General features: G+C 47.8%; 1 protein-coding gene across 1 annotated transcript in view; it reads left to right on the top strand.

Moving 5' to 3' along the window:
• The window catches only part of KCNH2 (potassium voltage-gated channel subfamily H member 2), a 1778384-nt gene that overhangs the window by 1146454 nt on the left and 615983 nt on the right, over positions 1-15947 (top strand). The gene's annotated exons all lie outside the window — the stretch shown is intronic.

Genomic DNA, 15947 nt, shown 5'->3' with positions numbered 1-15947 from the left:
GTGCACAAAAAGGCAATTTAAGGTTAATATAGCTCACAACCCTGTGAAATAAATGGCACAAGCATTATAAACACTTTTGTATCATTCAAAATCATTAATAGACTCACGTAATATACTTGGCATCACACAAAGTGACACAATAACATTTAGAATTTGCTGGTTACAGTTTCATATTTCTGCCTTGACAGCAAAATAAAATTCTATGGTAAACAAAGAGGGTCAGTGAAGTCCACTTGGATGATTGAAAGTATAAGTGGTAGGATGTTTGTGGAACTGAAGAACTAGTGGTACCTTGTCCTGACGTGTTTCCATTACACTTCAACCTGGGCCTCGATCAAACATTTTAGATGATCATTGTCTCAGAAGCCAAGGGACTTGTGTGAACCGACAATTTTAGATTTGTCTCGTGCCCTCCCATGCTGTGAAAATGTAGACCCCTGAGGAATGAGCTTTCGCCAACCTTCTCGACACTACGTGAAGGGTAGCGGCCGTACTTGACAGTGGAGGACGGGAGGTGGAGAAGAGTTACATACGTCCCTGTGACGTTTGTTGTTTTATTTTAAGGCCACCGGTGGAAGTGGCGCAGCGTTCAATATTGAATGAAGATGTCTCCGGTGCACTTAGAGCCCAGCAAGTCAGCAGCCCACCTTGTAGGAAAGCTCAGATCCTGGCAATAATCACCTGGCAACGAGTGTACAACATCCCTAATGGTTGGTTTGCCCTTCCCATTGAAGGCGGAGAGCAGTGTCTGCTTCCTGTTGTATGCAGTACCCATGAGTAGGGGCTGAGGGAGAGCAGCTCTCCGCGCAAACTCTTTGCTCTGTCTGGTAGAATTGGGGCTGGAAATGGATAATATCTCGTCTGGGAACTGCTCCCTATTCATTCGAGGGGGGGCGGATGGTTTGGGCCCACCTTATCTCCCTAAGGAAATGATTTCAAGACACCGGGGGGGGGGGGGGGCTCAGTTTTAATACCACTGACCTAAGGTGTGAGAGTAACTGCTTGGCCTCATTTAGAACTAAATAGATTGACACCACAGGAGTGGTAGAGTTTTTGACTATGGAAAAATATGCCTGCCATGAAAAGGAGAAACATCTGTTAAAACACGTGTGCTCAATATAAGTAGTCAGTCCTCAAAAAATTACTAAAATGAATGAAACTTTGATATAAAAACAATGGAGGTTCCAATCCGTTGTAGGTCAGAATATTCCATCCGAGTCAGACAGCCCAATGTGGTCATGCCTGGGTTTCTCTCTGTGTGCCTCCTCCCCGCCCCCATCCCCGGGTCCCCGCCACTGGAGAGCATGCTGTTCCCTGGCAGCTGTGCCCCCACCTCTCGGCATCGTCTGTGCCCGCTGCTAGGCCTGTTCAGCTCGCATGGCTGTGCACTTGGTCGATACTCTGACGCCGAGCACGTGCGTCGCTTCGTTCTCCTCTCATGCGATCGATAGACAGGCCAAGCCGAGAGTGCAATGGCTGCGAGTCTAGATGAGACTAATCCAGGACCAGCAGTGCTTTAAATTGGGTGAGAAATCGAGGGAGGCGTCTGCCACGAGAGGGTGTGGCCTAAATGATGGGAATGGCCTGAAGTGTCCCCAGCAGAGGCCAATAAGAAAGAAAAGTGGTCGGATAGGGTTACTTTTTTTTTGGTATTGTCTCGTGCTGGGAATTAACCTAAACCCTAATCCAGGGTCGACCTTCACTGTGCTGTTTTCATTGGTGATCAATTCATTTTTTCTATTCAATAGACTGTGTCAAGCAGTCAGTTGAATGAAACCAACAGAATCCAGCACCTACGAAATAGTACAGTGTGATGTTATGCTGTCTTGCCATTTGCAGGTCTCCAGCACCTACGAAATAGCACAGTGTGATGTTATGCTGTCTTGCCATTTGCAGGTCTCCAGCACCTACGAAATAGTACAGTGTGATGTTATGCTGTCTTGCCATTTGCAGGTCTCCAGCACCTACGAAATAGCACAGTGTGATGTTATGCTGTCTTGCCATTTGCAGGTCTCCAGCACCTACGAAATAGCACAGTGTGATGTTATGCTGTCTTGCCATTTGCAGGTCTCCAGCACCTACGAAATAGCACAGTGTGATGTTATGCTGTCTTGTCATTTGCAGGTCCCCAGCACTGGACAATAAAACAAATGTTTTTTTTTACATTTTTATTATCGTCCCTTGCTAGGGATTCCAACCCGAGCCTTGCCGCTGAAAAGTCAGTGTTGCGGCTCACAGTGCTGTTTCATAGGTGCACAATTTATTTTGTTTCATGCAATAGACTGCTTGACACATAACGCCCATTGTGGGCTGTATGTGTCAAGCAGTCTATGAATGAAAAAAACGAAATCCAACACCTAAGTAATAGCACAGTGCAACGTGACACTGGCTAGTCACCAGCAGTGTGCAGGTTTCAATCCGGTACGGCCCCGCCTCAATCAAGGTTTTGGGAGACTCCTGGGGCTCAGCTCTGGCCCACTTAAGGCTCTGTGCCCCAGACACCAAAAGGTTCCCTCTTCATCAGTGAAAAGAGGGGAGCCCCCAAAGGATCCCAAAAGGCACAGGTCCTGACATATACAAGCTGGATAGCCAGCTATCTTTGCTGTGTTCTAGGGAGATGCAGTTATGACGGTCCTCCTGTGATCTGGGCATGGTTCCTCTCTGTCCATAGCCTTCATCTATGGTATCAGAATGGACTCGTGAGACAGATTCCCCATTGCCTTCTAAAAGGGGTGACCTTGTAGAATCAGAATTTCTAAGTAGGAGCTAGATCTCGGGTAGAGTTACTGTTCTTGATGGCGAAGTAGGACATTTCTGCGTGGATCTTTCAGCACAGAGCGTTTGGCCGCGGCACCTTTGGCGCAGGTCCCCTTTCGTCATAGGGCGCAGGGACCTAACACCTGTCAGCGCTACATCTCAGCCCCTACTGCTCCTTATGGGTGTGCTCACGGCCGATCTCTCGTCGCTTGGCTCTGCTGCTCCATATGTTTGTGAACTCCTGCTGGTCACAGTTCATGTGGTACTACTGCTCCCCTGTGCAGACCTTTGCTGGTCCATGGAGGTGCTGGTTTTTGCTGATTCTTCTTGGTGTAGGCCCTTGGTGCTTCCTCTTGGTGTAGGCTCTTTATGCTTCCAGTTGGTGTAGGCCCTTGGTGCTTCCTCTTGGTGTAGGCTCTTGCTGCTTCCACTTGGTGTAGGCTCTTGCTGATTCCTCTTGGTGTAGACCCTTGCTGCTTCCTCTTGGGGTAGGTCCTTGGTGCTTCCTCGTGGTGTAGACCCTTTCTGCTTCCTCTTGGTGTAGGTCATTGGTGCTTCCTCGTGGTGTAGGCTCTTGCTGCTTCCTCTTGGTGTAGGCTCTTGGTGCTTCCACTTGGTGTAGACCCTTGCTGTTTCCACTTGGAGTAGGTCCTTGGTGCTTCCTCTTGGTGTAGACCCTTGGTGCTTCCACTTAAAGTAGGTCCTTAGTGCTTCCTCTTGGTGTAGGCCCTTGTTGCTTCCTCTTGGTGTAGGCTATTGCTGCGTCCACTTGGTGTAGGCCCTTGGTGCTCCCTCTTGGTGTAAACCCTTGCAGTTACCTCTTAGTCTAGGCCCTTTGTGTGTCCTCTTGGTGTAGGCTCTTGAAGTTTCCACTTGGTGTAGGCCCTTGGTGCTTCCACTTGGTGTAGGCCCTTGGCACTTCGTCTTGGTGTAGGCTCTTGTTGCTTCCTCTTGGTGTAGGCCCTTGCTGCTTCCTCTTTGTGTAGACCCTTGCTGCTTCCTCTTGGAGTAGGTCCTTGGTGCTTCCTCTTGGTGTAGGCTCTTGTTGCTTCCTCTTGGTGTAGGCCCTTGCTGCTTCCTCTTGGTGTAGGCTCCTGCTGCTTCCATGTGGTGTAGACCCCTGCTGCTGCCTCTTGGTGTAGGCCCTTGCTACTACCTCTTGGTCTAGGCCCTTTGTGCATCCTCTTGGTGTAGGCTCTTGCTGCTTCCACTTGTTGTAGGCACTTGGTGCTTCCTCTTGGTGTAGGCCCTTGGCACTTCCTCTTGGTGTAGGCTCTTGCTGCTTCCACTTGGTGTAGGCCCTTGGTGCTTCCTCTTGGTGTAGGCTCTTGTTGCTTCCTCTTGGTGTGTGCTCTTGCTGCTTCCACTTGGTGTAGGCCCTTGCTGCTTCCTCTTGGAGTAGGTCCTTGGTGCTTCCTCTTGGTGTAGGCTCTTGTTGCTTCCTCTTGGTGTAGTCTCTTGGTGCTTACTCTTGGTGTAGGCCCTTGCTGCTTCCACTTGGTATAGGCCCTTGCTGCTTCCTCTTGGTGTAGGCTCTTGCTGCTTCCACTTGATGTAGGTCCTTGGTGCTTCCTCTTGGTGTAGGCCCTTGGTGCTTCCTCTTGGTGTAGGCGCTTGCTGCTTCCTCTTGACGTAGGCACTTGCTACTTCCACTTGGTGTAGGCCCTTGGTGCTTCCTCTTGGTGTAGGCCCTTGGTGCTTCCTCTTGGTGTGGGCTCTTGCTGCTTCCTCTTGGTGTGGCTCCATTTCTCCATGTCGGTTTCAGCCACTAATGCTCCTTATGTCTGTGCTCACTGCAGATCTCTTTTTGCTTCGCTCGTCTGCTCTTATGTGTGTGGGCTCCTGCTAATACCTGTCGGTGTGGGCAAGGCTGTTCATGCAAAAAAAGAACATGTTGCATCCTGTTCCTTTTTAATAATGTTTCTCTCTGTTGCCATGGGACCATGACTGTTGCTGTGGGACCATGCTGCTCGCTGTTGGTGGGGAGACATGCTGCTGCCTGTTGCTGTGGGGGTCATGCATCTTTCTGTAGGGGGGGAACCATGCTGCTCTTTGTTGCTGTGGGACCATTTCTTTTCCTGTTGCTGTGGGAGCATTCTGCTTCCTGTTGGTGGGGAGCCATGCTGCTACCTGTTACAGTGGCACCATGTCTATCCCTGTTCCTGTGGCACCATGCTGCTTCCTTTTGCCGTAGGACCATGTTTGGCCCAGTTGCTGTGGGGCCATGATGCTTGATGTTGTTGGGGAGCTATGCTGCTCCCTGTTGCCATGGGATCATGTTTCTCTCTGTTGCTGTGGGACCATGTGTCTACCTGTTGCTGTAAGGCCATGTTGCTTCCTGTTGGTGGGCAGCCATGCTATTCCCTGTTGCCATAGAGCTATCCAGCTTCCTGCTGGGGGGTGGCTGCTACTTCCTGTTTGGTTAGGTGTATGATTCCCCCTGTTGGTGAGGGTCTGTGTCTCCTTCTACATAGGGAACCATGCTGCTGTCTTTTGGTTTCAGCCATGGGATTTCTTGTTGTGTGGACCAATACTACCTCCTGTTGGTGTGGGTCCTGTTCTAGGCACAGGTTGTGGGTACATGACACGAGTGAGGGGTGCAATGACACCAACATTTCGGGCGGCTAGCCCTTCAAATGTTGGGAGAGGTGCTAACTACAGAGTCGGCGTGGGAGGATCAAACCTATTTGTGTGGTGGTATCTAACTTCTTTACAAATTCTAAAGAGGCTATTCTAGTGCAGCTTCAATGTTACAAGCAGCTAATTCTCTCCTTTAAGTCTGAAAGCACCCATGTAAGGACTGCTGTGAGATGGAACGGTCTCCTGTCGCGTCTCTACCCTTCCAATCACTCCCATGGTCTTCAAGTACTAACCCCACTTCACGATTTCAATTGCCTAAAAATGTATGCAGGAGCTAACAGTGAAATGTTTTATGTTAGTAATTGCAGGGCCCTTGTTAACAATGATGCCCAGGTGCAGTTTAACGTCTATGTCCTGTTCTATCCTGCCACAGCTGTCGGTCAGCAAGGTCGAATCAACATAGCCCACAATTTCCGGGGGTCGGGGGGGGGGTTGCTGAAGCCCAGTCAGCTGAATGGTCTTGCGCCACTGACGCGAGTGACCAGAGCCCCCTTACTATTTTTAGAGTGGAGACTCCTTCCCTCAGTCAGTAGAGAGAGGACAGGACGATGTCCCTTTTAAGTGTGAGCCTGTGGAGCCACGTTCCTCATCTTTGTGCAATTCTGTGCTGCAAACATCCCCTCACTGTTCTCACCAATGCTTGCCCCAGGTCTGCTAGAGCTCTGTGCGAGATTTGCCCCCCCCCCTTCCCCTCCAAAGAATGACAACAAACCTGTGACTTTACCACAGGCTCTTTAAGTGGTTATATTTAAGTCTTACATTTACATGACTTGAATGTCACCTGTTAAGTCACCGCCATTTTTGCAAAATCGAGCCTGGGCCAAACGGGGTGTGGCCTGACAGGGGTATTCGGTCAGGGAAGTGTTGCCTGACCGGCCACGCCCTTTTCGGCCACGCCCCCGTACTTTCCCCCTGCAATTGAAGTGCCTTGCTAATGTAAATGTGGCTACTACTGCTTCCTGCTGCTTCGAGACTGGCTTCTTCCTCTTAATGCGGTTCCTGCTGCTTCCCGTCGGTGCCGCCCTGCCATCTTACTTGCAGCGTGCGAGCCTCCGGGAAGGATACCACAAAACATTCTGTACGCTCGTGCCCAGAACACCGAGGACTCGTCGCATGAGTATTCCCTTTGCATCTTCTGCTTGGCAGCCTCAAGGTTAGGCACTCACTCACTGTATCATCCACGTAAAAAATGAGCGACGTAAACCCTTAAGGAAGCGAGCCTGTCCCCGGGCAGCGTGATTTACTGCTGCCCAGCAGTGAAGAAACCCCCAGGCCCAAAGCAGCTCGATCACAACGCGCCTAGAATTGACACTGACATCCCCACGCCTTGCGGCATCCTCGACCAGTCTTCTAACACCTACCACGTGAGGCGGAGTCTGACGTGTGCAGTGCAACGTGGCGTCACAGAGAGTGAACGTAAATGGAATACATTTGCATATTTCGTTTTAGGGTGTCTTTCCCAATAGCAGGAAGTGCACAAGACAAATAGGCATTTGCCAAGATAACATGTTTTCTTAAAACATTGCTTCAGAAATAGGAAAAATACAAACCTTTCATCTTAAAATGCGCAAGAAAACGAACCCGCTACACCAAAGAGTCACTAGAAATATTATACTTTATTTGCTTAAAGATTTTTGTGGTCTTAACCGCACACATGGCTCTCTTTTTAGGGTGACCAGACGTCCCTGTTTTCCCGGTACAGTCCCGGGAAATCGCTTTGCGTCCCGAGGTCCCCGGAGTTTTTTAATTTTATAAACCCCGTCTCAGGATTGGAAGGGTGAGTGGCTATGGTCCCGGTTTTTCCCGGGACCCGATTTCAAAATCCCGAAATCGGGCCTGGCGCGACTCTTCCCGCGCTTGAATGGCGGCGTGAATGCTTTTCACACCCCCATTTCATCCCCCTTCCCCTCCCGGCCGCTCTCCTCCAATGAGAGGAGTGTGCCTTTGAACACACTCCCTCAACCACCGCAACAGGCCAGTGACATAGAAGTAGGAATTCAGTTTTATTTGTGTTTACTTTAGTCCCACTTCTACGTCTCTGGCCTGCCGCGTTTTCTTTCTTTTTTAAAATCTGGTCATCCTATCTCTTTATGGAGTAGCTGCAGCACTTTAAAAACAAAATTGTTTTAATTAATTGATAACATACAGGGAGGATGCTGTCCACCCCCTTTGAAAAGTGGCTGGACGCCCTCCACCCACGTGTTCCCTTGACTTGAACCCTGTGTATTACAAATTACACATAGACAGTAATTGGTGAACATGCTCCATGGCAAATGTTGGATGTGCTTTAAGTAGAATTAATACCACAGAAAAAAGAAGCCGTGCAATCTGAAAATAGCAATTTCATTGTTATGGATGAAGTTTTTCTTAAATTTTGATTCTGTAACAATGCCCTGTGAAAGGGTAGGAGGTACATGATTTATGGAAGATAGTTTCGTTTTTCAAATATAGGTTATAATTCTACCATCCTGGGTATGGAAATTGAAGCTACTGGAGGGGGCGTGGGATTTTCATTCTATGAGGAATTCAACCATCCGCATGGTGGGCGTGGGCTCTCCTGGGCTTTTTTTGAAATGTTTAATTAAATGGATGATGGTAGACTGACCTCAGGAAAATGTGTGGAGCTAATCCACACACATTATCATATGCTCACACCGCAACAACAAACGCATAGACCCGCATAGTCATGGCTGCACCCCGCCTACAGGCAGAGTCCGCCCCTATCATAATTACTTGGAATGTGACAGCGGAGAAGGGCACAATGTCATCCAAAGGAATGAGGAGTCCAAACTTCTCCCAGCCATGGTCAGCCTGATTAACTGACAATGGCTCCATGGAACCACCTTGCTCTTTTGTTAGGCCCCGCAGCTAGTGGCAGCGATTAACATACCAACCAAGGGTACTTCAAACAGGCCCACATGGGGCATGGCTGCAGAGGATAACAAAGGAGACAGGAACCCCAAAAACCTTTCATATGCAACTGTGTCAACCTGAAGCCAGCTCCCACCTCTCAGTATCAATGACAGTGAACTGACATGTCTGGGTCTATTGTTGCAGTAGGCCACCATGCTAGGGGGAACCCATTCATAAGATACAATAATGTGGTTTGCAGAAACCAGAGAGTCTAGTCTCTCTGCATCTTCAAGGGAGACCTGGCACTTTAACAGGAACCAAACAGGGAGGACCATTAACCAGAGAGACTCTTTGATCACAGCAGACAGGTAGATGGGTTGGACTTAGTATCGCAAGGGAGTGATCCCAGAGCTCTGTCTGTTGGAAGAAGGGTTCTGCCATATTAGTTCTGGGACCCCCCCTCATCCCCTTGTTCCCATTTCACCCCTTTACCCTTTCCTGTTGCAAATCACTCTGGTTATGTCCTCACACATACAGAAGTTTGTTGGTGGGGCCCAGGATTGGTTCACTAAGATAGGCTCAGCCTACACCAATCGCTGTGGCCCACTTGGCTTTAAAAGAGGGTTGGAGCCACTCAGAAGATCATCTGAAGGCTTCACTAGAAGCAGAAAGAAGAACTCAACCTTGGACCCTGGCTGAAAGTACAGTCTGCCTTACAGCTTACGCCAGTGAAGGAAGGCCAGGAAATCCAAAGAGGGAAGCCAGATCCCTCTGTCACACGCCGGCTCCCCTGGCGCATCTGGCCGGCTTGGCGACAGTATCGCCATTAGGATGTTCCATTACGCTCCTGTTCCATTGGGAGCGTAGGTATAGTCTTTTGTTTTCACTTTTCTCCTTCCGCCTTATAGCTCCGCCCCTTTCTTCCCCGCCTTGCGTTGCAACCCACAGCCTTTGCTTTCCGTGTGGTTAACGCTAGTGTTTTTCTCTCTGTGCATCATAGTGCTTTCCATTGTGTTTTTTTTTTTTTTTCCTTCTCCGTACCACTCTCCCTTTTTCTTTTCTCGGGACGTACCTTTGTTTGTTCCGAGTTTTGGTTCTACATTATTCTGTCTGTGCCGGTACCTTTCGTTCTAGCTTCTTACCCGTCTGGGGCTTTGACTTTCTCTCCTATCTATTCTTCCGGGACTCTGTTCCCTTCTGTTTCTTTCTGCGTTACGCATTTCCCCTTCAGGTTGGATTCCTCTTCTTTTCCGGAGCTTACCTGTCTACACGCCTTTTGCAACTGGGGGAAGTTCCTGTCCTTTCAACGGCGCCCATCCAGATTATCATTCTTTCCTTTTGCCTGGAAGTTTACCCGCTGCAGCCTGGATCCCACTTACCCCTGGGGCTTGTGCTGTTGCTTGGAGTGCCCGCTAGCACCCATAATCATCCGGAGGACTTGCGCTACTACAGTTTGTCAGCCACTGAATCTCCCAGTGTCACCAGAACAATCCGAGAGGTTTTTTCCGCCTTCAGGCTTTTTCCTCTGTTGGACACCATCGGGAAGGAGCCCCTCTTGCTTGCCATCATCCGAAAGGCAGCAGAGTGGCTTCGAACTGAGGGAGGCCCTATGTCTACCAAAAAAGACTTAAAGACAAGAAGAAAGGTGGGAAAAGATTCGAGGCTTCGAATAAGGACACAAGTGAGGGGGAGGTGGGGGCAATAGTTCTCAGCGATGACCCTGATATTTGTGTTGATCACTCCCAAGTTGACAACCTCCCCTTAACTGTTGCCAGGGAACAGAGGGAGAAAAGAACTGAGAAGGCCCAGTGAAGAAGCTTGGAGAACTGCAACAACAAGCATCTACTGCCGTTCGCCTTAAAGGACATTATCGAGCTAGTCGAGTTCCTCGATCAGCAAACCGACTACAACACTGAATGTTGTCAAACCACAGTTGCTGGTAGAAACCTGAGATGTCTCGACAAGTGTTTCAGAACCACCGATCAGCACTGAGACAACGATTTGTGACCCTGAGCCGTTGTGAAGGCCAGCCTGCAGCTGTTCATCAAGCTCTGCTCGCCAAACCATCTTGTCACCTGATACCCGCCGCTAACTCCCACCTCAAACTCTGTCTCAGAAACCTGAAAAGTGCCCTGAAGCCGGCTCAACTCTGTCGAGCACCAAGAACACTTACAGCAAAAGGTACATTGTGGTCCTGTCCCACTGATCCTTTCCATAAGGTCCCTAGAGCAGTGGTATTCAAACTGTGGGTCGCGACCCCCTAGGGGTCCGCGGGTGCATCCCAGGGGGGCCCTGAGAGCTCAGCATGAAAAAAGATTTTTTTTTTTTTTTAGATTGGAAGAAATGGGCAGGGGTGGCCCACATGGGCGGGCTGAAGCATGAAACTGTCTCAGGCAACAATGAAAAAGTGGCCCACAGTTGTAAATGGATATTCATTCCTTTAGTCACAGACTGGGCCTCATTACTACTATGGCGGACCAGTAACAACGGTGCTGGTAAGCTACCGGCACCGTTGCTACCGTTCCGCCATAGTAAGAGTTGTGCTCGTGGGTGCTTGACAGCCCCCGCCAGGTCTGACCTCAGCTCGTCGGATGCATCAGCACCGTTATTAACGGTGCCGGTGCATCCGAGCTCCCCCTTCCCATTTGAGCCATATGGGGCTCAAATGGGAATGGGGATCTACCGGCACCTTCGAAAGGGCAATTATCATGTCCGCCTAACTCGGCATGACCTAGTAATTGCCCATTCGCGGGTGCCAGACCCGGATGCAACTCCAGTGGCAGCCGTGCCGGTTTTACCGGCACAGCTACCGCCAGAGTAGTTATGAAGCCCACTGTTTCAATAGTACCCAAAGGGGTGCTTTGTGTTAAAATGTAAGTAAATTGTGATATATTCAGCAACAATGGTCAACATTACTAACTGCATAGTGGCCCCTCACCCATTATGGAGAAGCTAAGGAGCCAGCCCAGTGAAACAGTGAGCACTCCCTCAGCTGCTTTATCCAGCTAATGGAGTGCTCCTGGGCTGGCTGAACTGTCAAAGGGAAACACTGTTTCCCTTTGACAGTTCAGTTTAGTTCCCCAGCCGCACATGCTCACTGAGCCATGCAAGTGCTGGGGCGTTTTGCTTCGCCAGCATTGCATAGCTCATTGGAAATGCTGGCTGGGGCACTGCATGTCTGTATGTCCGAGGGGGAGCTCCTGCGCCTCCTCGCACATACGGACAGAGCAGCTGGAGCAGCACCCACACACAAGCCAATGCAGAAGGTACGTTTATGTTCATTGTTTTTATTTAAACATGTGTATGGATGCGTTATGAGTGAGTGTATGGTGATGGATGCTCATGTGAATGATAGAGTGATTGCTGTATGAATGTGCAGCGCCTTGCATATACACATAATCATGTTCATTGTGTTAGGACCAGTGGGGCCCAGGGGACAGGGATGGTATCTTTTTACCGGACATCTATCATTCAAAACCCTCTGCCTTGTCCACAAGGCTTTCTGGGGCCTCGGTCCAAAATACCTTCAGCTATTCCTCCGCAAATACCTCCCCTCTCGAGCTCTTCACTCCTCTACCTCCAACTCCCTCAGGGTCAGTCGTTTATCAAAGAAACGAGCTGGGGGTAGATCTCCGTCTTCGGCTGGGGCCTCCCTCTGGAACAGCGCCCTGCCACTCTAAAACTTGAGGAGAACCATCTTTCTTCCTGCACTTATCAGACCTACCCTGTCTGCTGCCTTAAACGTAGCACTTGCAAATTGCTGGCTGCACTACCACTGTTTGTTGCCTTTATTATTTATTTATTGTTATTTATCTGTTTCTCCTCTGCTTCGCACTTTCCACTTCTCCCCCCTTCGATGCACTTTTCCCCTCACACTTGCGCGTTCTCAATGTCACTGGGCCTAGTAAGATCGCTGTTTTATTCTCCTCTGTTCCCCTCCCTTGCCTTGTCACGCTCTGAAACACTTGTGTACGAGCGCAATAGAAATAAAATATCAATGCCTGCCCCCTGGACTCCCAGCAACAATTGCAAACTGTTTGGCTATTTACCCATTTTTTGTTAAAAGTATGCTCTACAATGCAACATTTTAACCTATTATTTAAAAAAAAATTCACAGGGGGAAACCCCCCCGAACCTCCCCTTAATGCCCCTCCACTTAAAAAAGATTCACCAGCCGCCACTGGCCCTCAGACTGTGTTGGGAACGGGATGGGGGAACCGAGGGACTATGGTGGGAGCACAATGGGCGGGAACCATGGGATAGTGATGGGAGCAGAGTGGGGAGAGCCCTGGGTGTGTGATGGGGTGGGGAGAGACCAGCGACTGGGTAGGAGTGGGATGAGGGAGCCCAGCGACTTTGATGGGAGCAGGTGACGGCGCGCAATATATACTGTCCATTTGGCATTTCTGGGGGGTCCCGACCTGCCCAAATTTTGCTCAGGGGGGCCCTGGCCAAAAAAGTTTGAAGACCACTGCCCTAGAGACATTTTATGACTTGTTCACCCTTTTCCTGAAGCAAAGAAACCTTTCCAAATGATTGTGGTTATTAACCATTCCCGACTACCCTCCTGTCAGAATCCTTTTTCCTTCGTAGAATTGTCTGTCCTCTGCATTCCTTACAGGACGGATTGTATTTCGTAGTGTTGTTAGAGTGTCTGTTGTGATGATAATAAAGTAGATATTATTATACAACCTTGACTGGACACTCCTTTTATTATTGGGTAATAATTGTATTTTCGCTGTGTTGCAAATAACCAACAATCCTTGACCTTACGAGGGGATAAGCCTGCCATTCCACGCACCTTACCAAAATTGGATAAGGAGGTTTATAATTTTAATTGTATGCTTGTTTATTCCAATCTTTCTGGTGTATTAGAGGTGTGGAGCTGATTGATGGTTTAGAAACCTATTTTCACCCCTGGACCAGTGTACCCTGGAATTTGACTTGTCACACACTAATTTCTTAGTTGTGGCTCATAGAGGTGGCGGTAGCTAGACACCTTTTTGAGAAAAAAAAATGGATGCACAGTATTAGTGTTATTGGCACTTTTTCCAGTTCTCGGGAAGGAATACATTTAGGGTCGTAGCATTACGTCTAGCACATCCTCTGCAGTAGCTAAACACATGCCACTTACAGGTGATTTAAAACATTCATTCCTGCCTCCCAAAACACCTGCATCAAAGGTAATGGGGCAAATTGGAGCTATTAAGTTGCTCTTCCTCTTAATTCTGATAGCATTACGTTGATTTAGAAGAACTATTTCCATTTGCAAAAGCATCTCAGATGAAAGGTAATGGGTTACTTGCAGCTATAAATCTATAAAGCTGCTGCCATGTGATGCCTGTAGGAACTCATTTGGCAAGAGTCACAGGGCGTGTTCCCAAATCGCTGGCTAGATCAGCCCTACTATGGGCTTAGAGGTTATGGACCGCCTTTAATAGGTGACATCTGAAAATGGCTCCTTGAGACTTTGTGCCATCTCTGATTTGCAACAATCGATCAGTGGTATCTAAAACATAGTGCTTTACATATTTGCTTGAGCACGCAGACAAATACACAGTGCTTCCTGTTGGAATCACCATGCAGATACCGGTGTCATAGCAGGTAGATCAACCAAGAAAGCAAACCAAAATGGATGGCTTTGCCAGGAAGAATGATCAAAACAAAAGGCTCCTGGTTGTGACCATATTCTAGGGCTAAAATGTCATCAGGCACAAATGTGTCAGCAACACTGTGACTACAAGGTCAAAGTATTGTAATTCACACTACCCTACAAATGTAGAAAATGTTGTTCTGTGTTGTGTCTCCCAGCTGACATTTATATGTGGTTGTTTCAAACTAAAATGAAACATTTTTAAACAATTGAGGTGTGTAATCCTAACTGATCTGTGTGATTTGTTCCCCCACGTGCTCAAGGGGCCAGTTTCTTTTTTTTCTACTGACCCATTAATTTGTGTTTGCCAGGAAGAATCCACGCCCCCCATTTCACCAGGAAGCTGATGGGTAATCACATAATCCTGATGGATTTCCCCAGGACTCCATTTAATCCATATCAGAGACCTTACAGCACCTCAACAATAGTATGGGCACTATAGACAATAAACTATATACACGCACGGCCAAAATGTATGCCTCAAACTCAAACATTGAAAAACTATGGTCTAGAATTTCAGAAGCAGAGCATAGAATATCGGGCAAATATAAATAGATCCTCAATGGAAATGTTTAAATTGCGTTGGGGAACCTGGGAGGGCTACCGGTTGTCCCTGGTCAAGTTTGCCCTCCATATTGAACCCATGGCGTTGATATTGCGGGAGTATCACATTGTCAGGAGACTTAGATTATTTGCTCAAGCCGTTCCACGCTCCTCATATGCTGACCATGTGTATGTCAAAACATCACATTTATTTAAAGCTATTGGTTGATGAGGTGTAGGAATTTGGATTATACTCCGTGTTGATGATAAACTGGAGCAAGTCTGAATTATTCCCCCTCACGGCTGCAACTGCCCCATTTCAGTATGAAACAGAATTTAAATGGTAAGAGGAGCAAGTAAAACATTTAAGCATTACGATAACGAGACATCCAAAAATCCTATCTTTATTGAACTACGATTCAGGTGAAAGTCCAACATTGGACCAAACTGCCGATATCACTCATGGCGAAGATTTCATTAATCAAAATGGTTGTGTTGCTCAAATGCCTTTACCTATTTGGCAACATTCCTCTGTGATTAAAAAACACCCCTGGCCACCTTAATTTGGGGAGAAGGGGAAATCTTATAGTATCCACTGGGATCCATTGATTTTCGAATTTCAAGGAAGAGGACTAAATGTCCCAAATCTTGAAACATACGCCCTAGTTTGTATGGCATATCACTCTATTTATTGGTACATGCAATCTCCCACTCCTCTGCATATATGGCTCGAGAACATCTTATGCTGACTTTACTCCCTGGAGTCAGTCCTGTTTTTGTCCCCACCCTGTTGCCATGATGATATCAACACAGTGGAGACTTTCAACTGGGCCTGCCATAAGATACATCTCAAATTCTCACAACTCCAGCCTTATGTAGCATCAATTTTAATAATAATATTAAAGATTTAACATTCACTACTGAAACATTATACAGTATGGCTATTGTCAAATTATAAGATCTTTTTGACAATGCAACCTTCATAACAGTGTCTAGGTTTGCTGCACTGGTTGGTCATCCTTTTCCAAAACACTGCTATACTACGGGATAACGTGTGAGATGGTGGCCAAATTTCACACTTTCCCTCTTGAATCAGCATCCAGTCCCATATTGTGATACATTGCTGGTGTGGCCGATAGTTCTCCGGCAATTTCTAATTTTTATTGATTAGCTGTGGCATGGATTGCCGCTAAAGCCACTGCCTTGAAGAGACGATTGGAAGCTGATTTGAACATTGTTATAGATGATGGTCAGTGGACCAAACTTTGTACTCAGACTATATTTATTTAGTTAAATCATAAGCATAGATTACCATTGTTTAAAGGTTTATACCAGGCCAATACAGTATTAATGGTACACAAATCCAGTTCCTCTGTCTCTAGTGCCTGTTCTAAGAGTAAAAATATGAGGCGACATTTGCTCACGTAGCTTAGTTCGCATCAGAGACCCCATGTTATGGAGCAATGTTGTTGCAACTTTAGCTGAAATAACACTGTCCGCA

The sequence above is a fragment of the Ambystoma mexicanum genome, chromosome 2p (assembly GCF_040938575.1).
Source record: "Ambystoma mexicanum isolate Mex_15411 chromosome 2p, UKY_AmexF1_1, whole genome shotgun sequence".
Lineage (NCBI taxonomy): Eukaryota > Metazoa > Chordata > Amphibia > Caudata > Ambystomatidae > Ambystoma > Ambystoma mexicanum.
Note: the sequence above shows the minus strand (reverse complement) of the source record. Positions and strands in the feature narration are given on the sequence as shown.